Source organism: Chinchilla lanigera, unplaced genomic scaffold (genome assembly GCF_000276665.1).
Source record: "Chinchilla lanigera isolate Chin_1 unplaced genomic scaffold, ChiLan1.0 scaffold00035, whole genome shotgun sequence".
NCBI classification, from domain to species: Eukaryota; Metazoa; Chordata; class Mammalia; order Rodentia; family Chinchillidae; genus Chinchilla; species Chinchilla lanigera.
Window position 1 is genome coordinate 7,152,463 of NW_004955436.1, and position 17,886 is coordinate 7,170,348.

Here is a 17,886-nt window from a genome sequence, read left to right on the forward strand (position 1 = left end):
ATTCTTAGCATTTGTACTACATGGATATATCTGCACATGTGTCATTTTACGGTGGAACTTAATATGGTGAGTTTTTAAATACCTTTATAGCATGATCATTTTAATTTAGACTTCATAAGTAAAAGATTAATTTTATTTCCGAAAATAGATTTCTCCTCTTTATATGGAAAGCAAGCCACTAGTGAATATGTTCCTGCACTTTAAAGTAAATAGCATACCGTCATTCTGTCTGAATAGCTGTGCTAAAGGCCGGCCAGTTGCTTTTCTTGCATTAGAAGTCTGGATGCCTTTTCTTCTCTGCACGGAGTCACAGTGGCTTTGTGTTACAGGCATATCCTGTGGGGAATGTCGGTTTCCATGAAGAAAAGGCAGCATTTTTTTGTAAGTGTCATCTTCATGCTGTCTTCAGTTTATATTTAATACAAGTACTGGTTACCTCAATACAGGTATCACGCCTAGCATCAGAATAAAGTCTTATAGTTGAAATACAGATATCTGAGGTGCCGTGCTAGAGCAGGAATTCCTAGGGCATCTAACAGGCCTTTTCTACCCTGGATTTGAACTTCTCTGGTTTTGAGAATGTCCTGGAGACTCCCAAGGCCTCTGGTTTCTTGTTTTTCTTACTTTCTTTCCACTTATTTTACTTATTTCTAGTTACTTAGGATCCACACGTACTAGTCAGGTCCCTCGTTTATGCATGACCATCACATGTGTTTGAAAGCAGCAACATGTTGTCTATGCCACTTCTCTTTCTCCAGGCTGAAAATCCTGAGTTTCAGAACCTTTACGCCTAAGGCAGTTTTCAGAGTCTTCATCTTGTGGCCTGATGAATGCATTTATAGAAATATTACTTGTTATCCTTTATTTTTGTCAATACAAATCATGTTTCATTCTTTCAGTAACAAAGTTATGTTCACGTTGAGGGAAAAATTTTACCCTTGGAATTGTGATTTTAGTTTTATCTTGTTTTCTGTCCATTATTCTATTCTTGTAGGAGTTGTGAGGCCTGATTTTTAACACTGAACGTACGTTTTGTCCTTGGTGGCCGAGTGAAGTAAATACTCAGTGTGAACACTGGGCCTTCTATACCCTCGTCTAAGTGGCTGATAAAAAGTCTAAATTGGAACGCTTTATGTAACCTGGCCATCAGTATATTAAACAATTATTTTTATTTCAACATACTATAAATCAGTTTGCTCTAAGCTCACTTAACCAAGTTCTATAGCCCTATTATTACCATCTTGCACTCATGAAAGCAGAATTATCAAGCCTTGCTAAGATCTTGATCCCCTCTTCTGCTGACTGCCCCATCCGGGTGCTGCATCTGGCAACACTTTCAAGAAGGGACTCGGTTAGCTTGTGTTCCCTCATTTTGGTACCCCTGGTGCCTTCTAGCTGCCAGGAATTCATCTTCAAATAGTAAGTGAATCCTCTGATATATGTCAGTCTCTTTATCTGGGAGTTCATGCAGGCAGCTCAGTTTGTCATTTCTAGAACTTTTCTGTTTTCTTTTGATAACAAAACATCCCTCTTTCTTTATTTCCAGTCCTCTTTCTCTGTGATTCTCCAGAGACAGCTGGTAAATCACTCTGTAACTCAGAGTCTGAGATACTTCATTTGAATTTTATTTTCCTCGCCATGAATGTTTTTCTCTTTTTAGTTTTTTCCTGTTCTCTTTGATGCACCTGAGAACAGGATTGGTGGTGCAAAATTGGATCCACTTCGCCACTCTTCCAAGGGAGCTTCACCCAGGGTGGCACAGGCAGTGGGCATGTGCTTGCTTCAACATCCGTGAAATGTGCCGGGTACTTCTTCAGTGCATTGTCCACGAACATCCTCTCATTCTGAGCTTTGGCTTTCCACCCGCCCTCCTGCAGGTTTCTGTTGTTTGCACTTCACTTCCCTTCTGCTCATGTGTGCCTTCTGCTCGCCTGTGCACGAGGATGCTCACGGCTGCTTGTGTTTCTCGAGGTGCCTGCGGTTCTCTCTTCAGCAGCTTCATTTGTGACGGGGCTGAAGGACTGTGTTTGCAGAGTATGTCCTCTGCCTTAAGCCATCTTCCTTCTGTTCTCTGGCCAGGAGATGCACTCATTGTCCTTTAACTCAGCACACACTGGAAGGGATACGTGGTCCCGTGTCATAACAAAATGCTTACAAAGCGGAAGCCATGGGACGAGTGCCGGAACCACGGTGACTGAGGGCACAGCGCCGACGCAGGGCTTTTCCTGAAATCCTGGGCACTGTAAAAGAAGTGGCATTGAATTGTGTTCGGCTGTGAGTAAGATTCCCAGGAAGCGAGGAGGAGAATTCGGGCATGGGAGAGACGGCAGGTGTGTGGACTCTGGGAAGTGCGTGGGATTTGTACATGGCGGGAGCCAGACGTGACTTGCGTTCTCTGACAGAAGCCTGCCGGTTGGGTCAGTTCTTTCCTACTGTGTACTTACACATCCTTCTTTTGATTTGTAGTCAGTATACTCTTCTAGAAAGCTAGAGGGACGCACTGCTGAGGGTCTGAACCCTCGAGAGTCATCCATGGAATTACAAAGGCCCTAGCGAGTCACTTCCATTTCTTCCGAGGGATCAACTTCTTGCCCGTATGTCTGACAAATTCCTCCAAAGAGATGGTTTTGATCCTTCTCAGAAAATTCACCTCCCCTTTATAATGGTGTACACTAAACCTAACCAACCGCCCAGGTCATTCCATGGGTGAATCTTGTGGCTTCAGTGTTTCTCTTGAGAACCTCAGAATAATTTTCCTCTGTACGTCTTATCTAAATTATCTTCCAACTTTGAGAAATTGTGCTTGACAAAAGTTTTCTTTCCCCCAAAATAAAGTGGAAACCAAGAAAGACACATAAGCTTATAATGAAATCACACACATGCACGGGAAACAGTTACCTGAGTAGGCAAATAAACTCTTAGAAGAAATGAGTGAATGTGTTTTGTTCAATCAGGTAGAAGCAAGAGGTGCTTTGGGCAACTATTCTCCCTGTGCTGTTGCCTCCGGCTCCTCCCCTGCTGCCCCAAAGGGACGCGCGGCTCTAACCAGTGGTGTCACCTGCTCAGCAGATGTGGCTTTAAGACTGGTCCCTAGGCTCCCTTCTTGCCATAGAGACGTGAGGGAGGAGCTCCTTGTCTGTCTTCCCTTTGTCGCTTCCTCCCTGTTTTGGGGGGATTCTGTAGTGTGGTTTCCTCAGAGAAATAATAATGGAACTTTAAAAAAACTGTCATGCTAAACTGTAAAGGTCTTTACTACTGTTTAAAAATCACAGTGCATGCAGAAATATCTAGTAGGATTATCCAGAAGTGATAAAAATCTTTAAAAATAAGATGTACTTTGATACACAGAGGAATATTAGAAAGAAATGTGTGGGTGGCTTACTTTTGATTTTATTAAAGTAAGCAAACTGCTAGGTTTTAACCATGGAGAGCTCCTGTGAAACACTTGTCTGTGTGTCTGAAATCATTAGAAAAAAAAAAAAAACTAAATCAATTTGAAATTAGTTATTAAGTGCATGTGGATGTAACACAGTTTATCTTTGCCTCTATAAGGAAATTCTAAGGGATGAGGATGTAGCTCAAGGGTAGAGTGTTTACCTAGTGCGTGTGAGGCCCTGGGTTCAATCCGCAGTGCTGGACCAAAGATTCGCACTTTCTGAATAATCAGTCACCACATGCCTGCCAGCCTTTATTTATTTATTTATTCATACATTTATTTCCTTCTTTATTTTCTGTACTTTTAGGGCTGGAAAGTATCTTAAAAGTTATGTAAGGCAGGCTCTAGTCTCAGCATTCAGGGAGGTTGAACCAGGATCACAAGTTCAAGCCTGACCTGGGCGGTTGAATGAGTTATCCAGACACTGACCCGATTTGAAGGAGGGGTGAGAAGGCTCTGGGTTCAGTCCTCAGTGACACCAAAAACAATTACTTTGTGATAGAGATGAGTTTCTGAGTCCTGTGAAGTCGTTATTAACCTAGGTCCCCCAACTTCTGGCTGTCGCAAGCCACAGAAAAAGGTTTTCTCATAGCAGAGTTGTATTTTCATCCTGCTGTGCTTTCAGCAGACCAGTTACAGCCCATTTCTGTCTTCCTTCACTGAGGAGTAAATGGGTAAATAACTTACTCCAAATCTTAAAAACTCCTCTGAAGTTCCCAGTGACAGGCCTCCACAGCCCCCTGCTCCAGGCCTAAGACACATCAGCACCCATCCCACTGTCACCTGATAAAGACTGCCACCTCTCCAGCTACTGGCTGGCCCCAGCATAGCCTGCCCACGTTCTGGGCTTGTTCAGATGGAACGGCCTTCCCTTTTCTGTCAATTTCCATAGTAGTTAGGACCCTCTTTCCTCTTTCTAGAAGGCATGGAGCAGAAAACAGATCAGAGTAGCTTAGGCTGTAAAGAAAACTTTTGGGTATTATTGGTTCACATCAAGTTAAACTTTCAGGGTTCTGTTTCTTTAGGAGTGCCTGGGTAGGGGGCTGGAGGGATGTCATCAGGACTCAAAATTGTCTGTATCGAAGCCCTTCCATTCCTCTGCCTTATCCTCTTAGGGTTTACTGGAAAGAGCGCGCATGTACGTGTGTGTGTGTGTGTGTGTGTGTGTGTGTGTGTGTGTATGACTCAAGCCCTGAAATAAAAGTCTGTTTGACTTTTATTTGCACTCTGATTGGACCAGTAAGCATGCAGCTTAGGAGGCAGAGGCTCAGGGGTATGTTGGATATTTCTCTCCTGGACCTGGGGTGGAGCCCTACCCAGGTCTGGTTAGATCAGAGGTGTATTTTTTGGAAATTAGGCCTTGGTGCCAGTACCAGCAGAAGTAGAATACAGGGAGGACAGCAGATACTTACTTCAGTTTTCTGCAGTGTATCCAGAACTTAACCAGGCGCTGGAGTCAAAGGGCGTGCGCGCGCATGTGTGTGTGTGTGTGTGTGTGTGTGTGTGTGTGTGTGTCTTTTTGAGACAGAGTCTTGTTAGGCATTTCAGGCTGGATTTCAATTCATTTTGTAGCCTAGGCTGGCCTTGAACTCCTGCCTCAACCTCCCTGGTGCTGGGATTACAGGTGTGCGCCACTGTGCCCAGCTAAAGCTTTTAAAAAATAGAACAGAGGGGCTGGGGATATAGCTCAGTGGCATAAGTGCCTGCCTGGCAAGCGCGAGGTCATAAGTTCGACCCCTGGTACTGCAAAGAAAAAAAAAAAAACGAAGGAAAAAATAGAACAGTACGTATTGAGTCTCAATGAGTTTCTAGGCGCTGGAGCGTTTTAAAAGAGGCCAGAAGTATCGCTGAGTGGGTGATTTGTTGAGAAGACCTTTAAGTTTGTTTCCTACTTAAGAGAGTCTATGATTCGTTCAGTGTGTCTTACAAAAGAAAGTAGAAAAGCACATTTGTTAATCAGGTAATTATTTTATAATATAGAATTGTCTGTTTTAGAATTTTTAATACTGTGACATGTAGAATTCAAAAAACTTAATTCAGTTTTTAGCAACCCCCCTAAAATAATAGCTGAAAATAGAATATGTTGATAGAGAATACCTTTTCATATGTGTAGCAGTGACACTAAGACTGTAATAGTGTAATAAAATGCTGAGCATTTACTTTTGCCCATGCCACGAACATGGGTTAAATGTTGCACACCTCTTTTTAAAGGGGACACCATGTTACAGGGGATTGGAGACTCTTTGGTCTAAACCATACCAACAGCAATGAAACTTGCTTCTGTTTGACTTTTATTTGCACTGTAGCTGACATACTCCCTGCAGAGTCTCAGTAATAGTTAAAAATACATTTATTTTCCCCCCAACCAATGAAATAACTTATTCTATGTTTGTTTTCTTCAGAAACCTATATTCCCACCAAAAGCAATGTCCAGCTAAATCTTCTTATGGCTTAGTCGATAAGAAGTTTGGAAATCCACAGGAATTTGGATGACTATTAGTTCAATATTGTAATCATTTGAAAGTTTTGTAGTTTGTATTAACAGTAAAAGAAATTTCGAAAAGCAAATCTATGAGAAATGACCTTGCCTCTTATCAGCAAATATTATAAAATCAAAAAGAGGGTCAGGGGTATAGCTCAGTGGTAGAGCACTTGCCTAGGGAGTGCAAAGCCTCGGTTTAATTCCCAGTACTAAAGAAAGAGAATTTAGTAAAATCAGGGCAAAGGTTCCTTGATAAAGTCTGCTGTGCAGACAGCGGCTGATTGCTGATCAGGTAATACAGCTGGTTTCACCTTGTGTGCAGCGTAACTTGTTAGCTATAAAGGAGTTCATGAGAGGAAATTCAGGTTTCACTTTATTTGGAGGAAATGTGCAGGGATTCACGTGGCAGGAATTTGTTTGGTCTTAGGGGACTACTTGTGCCCATCCCAAACACTTCATATTACTCCTTAGAGTAGCAGGTAGATACCGGGTAGGGTTTGATTTCTGTCACTGTATGAGTGTGGGGAAGTTTCACCTGAGATACTTACTGGTCTCTTTCAATCTGTGTGACATGGTCAGATTCAAGGATTATATCCATTTATTAAAACTGGACAGAGATAACTTCAGTTGGATTGCCTTTATCCTCCCAGGACTGAAGTCCGTTCATTTTCTTGTTCACTTCCTCATTTATTCATGCCCCACCTTTAAGCCTGCTTAGAAAAAGTCTACATTTGTAACCCATGTAATGTATAACCAGCCTCGGTTTGGTCCCGTCCCAGTACTGTCACATTCAAAGAAATAATTATAACAGAGAAAAGAGCTGAAAACAATTCAAATATTATTATGTCTAAAAAATCCCAGGTGGAAATAAATACATTAGATTTACTGAAATATTAAAAAGCCCTCTTTCCCCATGTCTCTGACATTTAGCATGTGGCTCTCAGCTCTGACCTCAACTCTCTCTCCGTGAAATTTACCTAAAAGCTCCCCCCAGATCTGCTGTCGCTCCTCATGCCCTCTCCATGTTCCCATCTTCCCTTTAGGTCTTGCTCTACTTCTCCTCCCCTTTGTATTTCTGCACATCTCTCCTCCTCCTGTTTCATTTCTCTTGTATCAACAAGCCCCGCACCAGCGAAAGGGCAAAAACAAACCCAGAGTGACCCTTCAGAGGCGGCAAAAGGTACCAGCACTCTGATCATGGTTTGGTCTTCCTGGGGACCCCCTGCAGTCCTCAAGCTCTCTAGACCCCCCAATCCCAGCCTCAAGTCATCCCGTTGGAACACAAAAGACGCTCTTTGTCACCTAGGAGACACCATCGTGGAGAGTCCAGATATTTATTTTTCACTCCACTGTGCGAAGTGGTGCATGTGGGGGACGCCAGCGGACCAAGACCATCAGTGATTTGACCCAGTTTTCCTTGGAGATGGACCCTCAGAAGTATGAAGGCAAAGCTGAGGGTTTCTGTCAGAAACCTTTGTTGAGTCTGCTCTTACATGTAAATGAATTACCTAGATCCCAGGGTTCTGTGCTAATTTTAGAGAAAAATCTCCTCGTCCCTCAATCCTATTTTTGATGACTGTCTGGTATATAGCAATTGGGAAAGTACCTCTGAGACACTGAATGAAGATAGTGGATGTAAAGCAACTCATTGTGGCCATTACCAAACTAATTTTTAAAAATGTTATACCTGATACTATTCTTTCTGAAAGTACCAATAGTAACAGGTCGCGTGATGAAGCCACTTCCAGGCTATGACACTGAAAGCATATTATCACTAAAAGGTAAATATGTGTGCATCAAAAATTGTTGAAAAGCAGTTTAAAATTCATAGGATATATTTTTTTTAAGTAAAAGACAGGCAAGAAGTTGAGCCAGAGTGCATTATGTCACTCACAAGTGCTCCCCATCCACAGGTCAGTTCTGCTGATCATAAACTTTGTGCTTCACTTACGAGGCTGCAGGGAAGTGTTGATTTATGTACTAACCGATTATTTTCAGGGTTGTAATTTTTTAGCCTCTATTTTCCATCATATTCCTGCAGTTTAAGCACTTAAATGGAAGATAGGTTAAAATCAGAGAATAGGATCCCTGTTCTCAAGGTATTTCTGTTGAGATTTTTAAAGGAAGTTCTGCTTTAATTGCCAGGTTTTACAGAAATGGATACAAGAAAACAAATTCTCTAAAAGAATTATGCCACAGAAATATATTTCTGTGATAGAGAAATATTTGCATCACTATTATATATGCTGATGCTGTTTTCTAACAAAGTCCTTGGTTGGTCAGAACCCACAATTCATTCTGAGTAAAAGCAAATTTCCAAAAAATTAACCCTATCTCTCCCCAACCCACTCCCCCCAGAAGAACTCTGTGCATTCTAAGGAGTTATGGTAAAAGAAAAAAAATTTTTTTAGAAGATGCCCTTTGTAAGGAATGGTAACAGTGACTGATTTCAGTGTGGATTGAAGTGGTTAAGAAAATAAGATAAACCGTTTGGAAATCCTACTTGTTAACTTTTTTTCCTAATATCCCTACCTCCAAAAGGCTGTTTTGGAGTCAGTCAAAAATAAAAGCTCACACCTGTGATATTCTCATTGCCGTTTCTGAGCAGCCCTGAAAAAGTTTTTTGTTCGTTCTTTAGAAACAGATCTATTGGCCAGGCCCGGTGGCCCACACCCGTAATCCCAGCACTCAGAGGATTGGTGGGGTTTCCTGGCCAGCCTGAACTGTATATCGGAAACTTTGTCTCAAACAGACAAATTACAGCTGGTCGTGGCGGCGCATGCCTGTACCCCCCACCCCACCCCGCCCTCGGAAGGCTGAGGCAAGTGGATCCTTGGGAGTTTTGAGGCCAGCCTGAACTGCATATTGAGACCCTGTCTCAAAACGACAAGAAAAAAAGGTTGATAGACAGATAACCAGTTACTGCCAGCAGTGAATTTTTTTTTAAGAGGCATACGCATTGCATAGACACAGTTATGATTTGGATGTGGAAACAAAGATGGGGATGTGATGCTTAATTTACAATGAAAACTCAAAAGCTCACCTAACTGGTGTAGTAGGTTGACTATGGCCCCTCCCAGATACCCAGGTTTTAATCCCTGTTTCTGGCCAAAGAGGCCTTGCAGATAGGACTGAGTTACAGATGTGCAGATGGGGAGATCGTCTTGGATCGTGAGGCTGGATCCTCTGTGCAGTCTGTAGAGGGAGGGAGGGGGCATGTGACACTGAAGGCAGATAAGACGCGGGCTTTGGAGATGCAGTCTGCCAGGAAGGCAGCTCTAGACGTCGGGACAGGCAAGGAAAGAGCCTTTGGAAGAACTAAGGCCCTGTGCGCAGTTTAATTTCAGCCTAGTGCAGCGAGGTCAGACTTCTGACCTCTAGAACTGTAAGATTAGAGTAAGTGTGTGTTGTTTACAGTCGCCAAGTGTATGGTAATTGGTTATAGCACTAACAGGGAATTAATAAAGCCAGTTAGTTTAACTATAGTTAGTTGTATGAACCACATGCATAATATTGTGAAGCAAAAGAGAGTAAGCAATTTCTGAATATTCTTAGCAGTTCTATTTGCAGGTGTTGACTAAAACTTCTGCGTTGCAGAAGGTAGGGTATTCTTGGTTGATAAATTCTCTGTGTTCAGCACTTTGCTCATTATTGTTAGCGCAACACCATTCTGTCATTACCTGAAGTAAGTCCCCTCGCCCGGTTCTGGTCTTCGGTTCATGGCTGAGGCATATGGGACTCACAGTGCTTCGACTTGTTGATATTTTTCAACTTTATAATGGGTTCATTGGGGTATTAACAGCATTATCGGAGTTACAGTATCTTCACCTCTGATAGCTCTATCTGGATAGAGCCCCACTGAAAGTTGAGGAGCATCTGTATTACCAGTGTGTGTACCGTTGATGGTCCTGCACCCTTTTCATGCTGAGACCCAACATCCTGACTCTTAGCAAAGGGAACTGTGCTCTCCCTTGGAGCAGTGTGCATATGCAGCAAAAGCCAGTCTCTTTCCATAAATCCAGGGCCGATATGCTGTGCAGTGTGCAACCCTTCTGTGACACTGTCACTGTGATATTGGCACTGCGGGTACTTGGGAGCGACCCTGAAATGTCCCACGTGAGCCGCTGCAAAGCGTCTCTGCGGGAGAATTCCCAGCTGTTCCTAACACCTGCACTTTGCCCTGTGCCGGGGTCTGCTGACCCACGCCGTTTTTATAGTGCGAGGAAGTCTGAGAAGAGGGAACTTGAGTTCCCCTGGTTGTCATTCTGAGTGTTGGTGTTTACCACGATCTGGTTGTCCCCTGAGACCTAGGGAGGTTTGCTTGTGTGTGTATCCATCTGACACTGTACCACTAGTTATAGGACACAAAGCAGGAGGATCTTTTTCTGTCTTTGAAGCTAGGATTTTAATGGGTGAATTTCAGTTTTGGGAGTGGGAGGAATTTTATTGTCATGATTAGACATAGTGAAAAAAAGAATGTATGTGTTAGAGTGTGATGCTAGAATCAGGTACATCTACAGATTTTTTTCAATGATTCTTTTTTTTTTATTCAACCAAAATTCCAAGAGAGAATTTTTATCAGGTGATTATTTGTCCTACACTTGTTAGTTTGATTTTATTTGGCAAGTATCACAGTTGTCTTGGTTTCTTTTCTCTCCTTGCTGAGACAAAATACCCAACACCCAAAGTTAAGGAAGGAAAGGTTTATTTAGCTTACAGCTTGTGGAGGTTTCAGTCCATACTTGGCTGGCTCTAAGGCAGAGTGGCACATGGCAGAGGGCAACAATTCATAGGCAGAACAGCAAAGCATCACGAGCAGAACGGAGGAGTGGCAGCAAGCAGCCTCTTTCCCTGCCTTACATTGTAAACAGGCTACCCCCACCCAGGGAGCATGGAGCTCTCACATAATCTCCCTGCCCTCTTCCACAGGCTCAGGATGTATATAAAGTAAGCACCCTGGCTCCCTGCTGAGTCACTTAGCCAAACCTTCTAGGCTCCCCAAGTTGGCACAATGTACCATCCATAAGAACAGTTAGGGATGTGCAGTGGAAACTAAAAGCTGATCCTGTATTTACAGAATCATAGTGAAATGAAACACAAGAAATGAGGTTCTTCTAGAAATAATAATAGGTTTGTACTAGTACTAGCTATGTACTAAATTCATAGCCAAATTAAATACTTAGGTATACTAAGAAAAAGAACGTGAGCATGTATTCATAGCTTAGATTTGTCAGATGCCTTCTTTCCTGTGTTTTGTTTTGTTTTGTTTTATAGTACTGGGGATTGAATGCAAGGCCTCACTCGGGCTAGGCAGACACTCTGCCACTAGGCCATGTCCCCAGCCCTTGCATGTTGTTTTAAGTTTTCTCTTGCTTGGTTGGATCCTTAGAAATCTACACATAACAGCAGCAGCACATCAAGTGGTTTTGAGCTCTCAATGTGAAGCCAGCACAGGTTGTGTTTAATAACAAAGTAAACCCTTTGTGTACTATTTATTTTATTCATCAAGAAAACCCACCTGCATTTATTTTTATTCCAAGGACGAGGAACCTGAGGCTTCCCCTAGTAATCACCAGGTCAAGGCTGAGTATGCATGCAACCGAGGAAGATTCAAACACAAATGTTCGGACCCGGTAGCTGAGCCCATTCCATTAAGTTCGAAGGTGGGAAAAGTCAGGGTTTGACAACCAGGAAGAACCAGCCTGCACTTGAGGTCAGAACGGGGACAAGGGACAAGATTGCAGCACGGACAGCCAAGAACCAGATTCAAAGGAAAATCCCCTGCGGGAGACAGATCAACCCTGATTTTAGAAAGGGGATGGATAGGGGTGCAGGCCAGGAATTCACTGCCAGAGCTGGACTCAGGAGAAAGAATAGTTGCTGATATTTAATTTTATGTTGTTTATTGACCTTGTGATCACAAAAGTAAAATATGCTTGCTCTACCCACAAGTTCAGCAACACTAAATTGTATAAATGTAAAACTTCTTCCCTTCCTTTGCCAGTTAATCATTTTCCTGCACTGCCACCAAAGCTGTGGACATCTGTATCCACTTGTATATAGTCCTTGTTTGGGTTTGTTTTTTCCACAAAACTAGAGTCATACTATAATACTATTCTGCCCAGCACTTGGGAGGCTGAGTTGGAGGAGAATCTTCGCAAGTTGGAGGTCAGCCTGGGCTACAAAGTGAGCTCAAGGCCAGCCTGAACTGCATAGCAAGACTCTGTCTAAAAAGAAACCCCCCTCCAAAAAAAAACACTGTTCCATAAGTTTTTTCACACAATATTATTTCTCTGGTACTGGGAATCGAACTCAGGACCTTGCACTTGCCAGGCAGGCACTGTGCCGCTGAGCTGTATCCCTGGTCCACGCAATGTTATTTCTGTATCTTTTATGTAGTCCTATAGTTGTTTTATGCAGTAGTAGTTTTTAGTGATACTGTATTTCCCTGTAGAGGCAATTTTAAGGAGAAATATGTTAAAGAAGACTATGTTGCCCTCATGGTTGATAGATTTTGACATTTTCTACATTGCTTTCTGGAGCTACTAGCTCCACCCCAGTGGGGTTTTTCCTTGGCTTGGTTTTTTTTGTCAGTTTGCCTTGTTTTTGATGCCCTTTGTACACGTAGCGTTGTGACCTGATCTCTTCCGGGGCCTGGGAGTTCTTCGATGGAAGGAAAATATTGTCAGATGTGAGCCTTTGAGGAAAACACACGGAAATGCAGGATTCTTAGGAAGGGTTAGTTTGGATGTTCAGAAACAATTTTTTTAAACATCAGCACAGCTTTAGCGCATTTCCTAATCTTCTCAGCCAAGTGTAAAGTGTTAGAGCCAGATAGGACCTTGAAAGTCTCGTCAGCCTCTTGCTTTTGTTTACTTAGAAGCTGCAGAAAGTTTATCGTACTTGGAGAGGTGGTGGAGGGGAGGTCTGGGCCGCAGAGGCCAGAGCCCGAGTCTGGTTGGAGCCTTCCTTCCTGTGGGTGCCCTGGCTTGGTGTCCACCCGTGGTCAGCCCAGTCCTGCGTGGGAGTCACAGGATTCCCAGAATCTAGTGCGTTCGGAGTGTCCTGGGAGACGCTCCGAAGGGGTGGCCCAAGAGCCCCGTGGCAGTTGGCTCTGATCTTGGTTTGTGAATTCCAGCTGCACAGCTAAGCTCTGCCCTGGGACCTTGGGAGATGGCCCTGCTGTTTTCTTAGCCCTCCTTATCTGTAAACAGAGATAAAACCACCTACCTCTGGGGCTTCGGAGGGCGGGACATTTATAACACGCAGCAAGGGGCCTGCTTCCTCCCTCCACTCCCTAGACACTGTCAGAAGAAAGCCCTTTTCAGTTTTTCATAATAACCTCTTTAAGAAACTAAAACTCAAACTTTCTGACAAAATTCATATGCTGTTATTCTTACAGTAGGAAGAAATCATCAAAGACCATAAATAAAGTTTTTTTTAAATAGCTATTGTACATGGTATAAAATTTAAAATGTACAAAAGAAAACACCATAAAAAAAGGATGTTCTTGTCCCTTCTCACCAGGTAGTAACTTCCTGTTTCTGGAAACTCTTCTAAGCCGTTACTTGGTGCGCCCTTGTAAACATAGCCCCCGAAGACACTAAGTGTGAAGTGTTTTTGCCGCCTTCACCCTCCCTGCTGGCCTCTTGCTACCAGGGCTACAGGAGTGTCCAGTGAGTGACCGCAGGCGTGTCCCGAATGTCTGTTCCCCTCACAGGCCTTGCTCCCATCGGGCTCCGGCAGTGCCTTGCTTACAGCCGAATTGTAAATTTTTATTCGATTTTAGTTCGATTTAGTAACCGTGGGTGGCTGACCAATGGTCCTCATATTGGGCAGTGCAGTATTAGCTGTTACGTCTGTGACGCTTTCTTCAGAAGCCTGCAGAGCCTAGATTATAAAGTAAGAGTCGTGTGCGCTCTAGTTGAATCACACAGTCGCGCGGACACTGATGTTAACTAGAGAAGTCTGCAATTTAACAAGGATCTGAATAAGGAGGGGAGCATCCACATGCACACGCCTGGCGGCGCTGGGATTGAGCCCAGGTCTGTGGGGCTCTAGACAAGCGCTCTGCTCTGCACCCGTCCGCTGTATGTGTCATCCCCAGTTGTTTTCATTTTCATCTTTAATTTTTAAAATTTTATTTAGAGACAGAGTCATGCTGCGAATCAGAGCAAGCTGTGACAGCTCGTATGTCTAGAGAAAAAATCTCAAACCAAATTAGAACATTGATCTCTTTACTCGTTCACAAGTACTGACTGAAACTGGGCATGGTGGTGCCCACATTCAAGGAGGCTGAGGCTGGAGGATCTCTGTGAGTACAAGGCCAGTCTGAACTACACAGTAAGACCCTGTCTCAAAAAAAAAATTTGTAATTGGAATTTATTTTAAAGAAAAACAAATGCAACCCAACATTATAAAACCCTTTTTAAAAAACTATACTTAACAATCTATCTTTCAGTGTTTTTCTGGTTTTGATCCAGTTTTTAATTGCTTCTTTTATTAGACACCTTGCAGTACGTGATGCTTGCATTCATCTCAGGGAGTGGGAACCTGCATGTAACACACCTTGGTCCTCCCCTCCCCCGTCTCTAGATCCCCTGCACCCATTGTCAGTATTATCTTTTTTTAGTTTGTTTTGTGACATTCAATAATTATGTTCATTTGGGTATTTGCTACGTGTACGTGACGCACCTTCAGTCTTTTTATGTCCCCTTGTCCTACCCACACCCTCATCTCCTGGCTCCCTCCCACTTGCAAAGGATCTCCCTGTTCCCCTTTATCAGTCTTTTGTTTTGCTCTTTATTTCTATTTTGCTTTAGTCAAATGAGAGAAACCATATGGCATTTCACCTTTTTCCATTTATTTTATTTAACTTTTTTTTCCAGGTGCATCCATTTTCCTTCACATGTCTCAGATTTACCCTCCTTACAGTTGAGTAGTATTCCATTATGTATAGATACCATATTTTCTTTATCCGTTATCACCAATGGACATATAGGCATATTTTGCGTTGACCTACATGTTTGAGATGATTTGCAAACTACTGTTTAGTACTCAATACCAATGTGCATGTTTGGGGGATCATTAGAAAAGCTTGGATGAAATAAGAGCTGCCCACTTTTGTGCAAGACCTTTTCTCCCAGTGTCCCTCAGTTTAGTGGTAACAAACTGCTCTGGTAAGGAGTCACCCTGTAAGTACTGACATGAGCAACAAAGAAGGCCTGAAAGACAGAAGTTCTAGAAAGCAGTGTTGAAGAGCATTAACTATCCTGTATTCATCAAGAAAAGGTGTTAAAAACTTATTTCCGTGCTGGGGAGGATTTTACTGAAGACTACCAGAAATCAATCTGATTTCCATACGCAAGATCAGCATGTTCCAATTATGCCACTAGATAACCTCCAGAGAGTCCAGTTCCAGCCCAAACAAAAGGGGCAGCTGATTGGACAGTTTTAAAGTATTAAGTTGTACTGTTTGTTCAACAAGCTTGATTTTGCTGTTTTCTCACATTTTTTCGAAGTAACAACTATGTTTTGCTGTGTGTGTTGACAGTAATGTTCTGCGCAGCAAAGCGAGAAAATGCATAAAACAATGTATCCCATCTTGTTATTTCCATGGGTGAAAATCGGTCTCTAATGAGATTCCCCAAATAGTGCTGCCATTCATCAAAACAGCCCCAGAGCCGAGTGAGGCTAATGATCGTGGAGGCAGTGAAATGAGGACATTGAAGTGAACTTACAGTGGAAAATTCACATGAAGAAGCAGCGTAGCTCAGGCTGCAAAGAACTAATCTTTGACACCTGTTTTCTCTCCTTCTGGAGAAATCATTCTGTGAATGGTGCCACAAGTTCACTTGAAACATGTTTCTAATCAACTAATATGTTAGGGCAGGATCATCCCCTCCGTAGGCGCCATATTGGATAAGGACATCAGCCATCTGCAGAGACAGAGCTCCTGTGTGCAGAGATAGTGTCTGTTTTGTAACCAGGCCTCTGCACATTCATTTAAGCCTCCAACAGCAATCTTGATTGCAGAAACTTGTATTATTAAGGGCTTTACCAAACCCAGCTTTGCAAGGAGCCACCTACTCTTTTACTAGAATAGTTTCAAATCAGAAAATAATGAAAACATGTTTACTAAAAATAATGCCTTTTTATGAGTCTGTAATTTTGAGCATCCAAACTTATAAAGACAGTGGAACTAAGAGAGGAGCAGTGTATTTATCTGTGACTTTTTCCACCTGTGTTGTCTCAAGGGCCTAAGGCCGTATACGCATGTGTCAGCCAACAAACATCTGCGAACGGCTTCTCAGTGCTCAGGGGCTAGCAGGTACTTGAAATGTCTTGCTAGAATGTGGGACTTTATCCCCAACGTGGCATGCATCATCAGGCTAGCTTTCTGTGCCTCATTCTCAAAGCATGACATGGCTGTATTTAGGGGATAAATGACTCTGTCTGTTTGTTTTGTGTACATGTGACATGTGTTCTCTCAACTGGTCCTAATAAAAGATCTTGTCCTTGGCTGAGATAGTTCAGTTCCCACATGTAATGTGTGAGATAAGTGATGTTCTGGGGGCGTGCCTGGCCTGAAGTCAGAACTCTCACAGGGTCAACTTCTAGGTATGTCCCTGAAAGGGTTAAAGGCAAACGCATGTTTATAACAGCCCAGTTCATAATAGTTACATCTTGGAGGCAGCCTATGTATCCATCAACAGATGAATGGGTAAAGAAGATGTATTTATACACAGTGGAGCACTACTCTGCTGGAAAGATCATTTGTAGATAAATGGATCCACCTTGGGAGACCATGTGTTAAGTGAAATAATTCAGACATGTAAGCTTAAATATTGCATGGTTTCTCTTACATGAGAAATCCAAAGTATAAATAAAGAGAAAAATAAAGGATAAGTAATAGAAACTAGGGAGAGAGATCTTTTTCCAATGGGAAAGGGATGGAGAGATGGAGGAAGGAAGGGAATGAGAAAAGGAATTAAGATGTGTCGTATACATGCACCAACTTTCCACAAGGAATGCGATCATTATGAGGATCACTAATGAAGAATCTGAAAGGAAAAATAATCTGTAAGGGGTCACAGCCTCTGGAGAGACCTTTCTGAGCTGTGATATTGGTTTGTTCACCGTCACAGAAAAAAGCAATATAAAATCAAACCTTCCTCCCTGAATTATCCTACAGTTATGTCACTTTCTACCCACACATTTCCTTATTCATTACCCAACATCATATCATCCAGATGGTCAGGAAGGCAAAGGAAGTAGAAATGCTATAAGAGGAGGTGCACAGTGACTGGGTACTTCTCATCCGGACCCCGGGAGAGGTCCTGGTCAAAACAACGCTTGGCATCTGCGCAGAGGCATAGGTCTGGTAAGGCAAGACCTTTGCTCGCAGAGTTTGCCTACCCTTCGGTATTGCACAGACGTTCTCAAGAAGGACTGCTAAGTAGAGTAGCACGTCAGTGAATTCCAGAGTGAGGCATCCATTGTGAAATATTTTGAATGAGTGGGTCTCAGTGGATTTGATAAACTTTATCTCGTCCATCTGGGACTCAGGAGTAAGGAATTCGAAGCGTCAAAGATGTTTACTAAGGTATCAGTTAGCTATTATATTAGTAACTGGAATGATAATTATGTGTTGTCATGTTATTTTAGAGCTCAGGAACTTGTGCTCTTCCTTGAGTGCTTTTGTGTTGTATGTGAAGGAAAAGAATTACTCACGCCAGAACTGGTGCGCGGCTTGGCAAACCTTGATGCTGCGCTTTGGAGCGATGACAAGGAATTTGTTTTTCCCACAGCTTGCCCGTCAGTGCAAAGGCAGGGTAGGAAACCAGAAGTGCCATGTTTTTCGTTAATGGAGCGTCTCAAGCATGGCATTATGTTAGGGTGGTTATCTATCTTGATGTCTTTAAAACACTCCGTGTTTAATAGCTTCTAGAAGATCTCACTTGGGTGC

At 42.8% G+C, this 17,886-nt stretch overlaps 1 protein-coding gene across 3 annotated transcripts in view; it reads left to right on the forward strand.

Annotated features, from left to right (window-relative positions):
- Positions 1-17,886, forward strand: part of Ncoa7 (nuclear receptor coactivator 7) — a 127,631-nt gene that overhangs the window by 41,584 nt on the left and 68,161 nt on the right. The gene's annotated exons all lie outside the window — the stretch shown is intronic.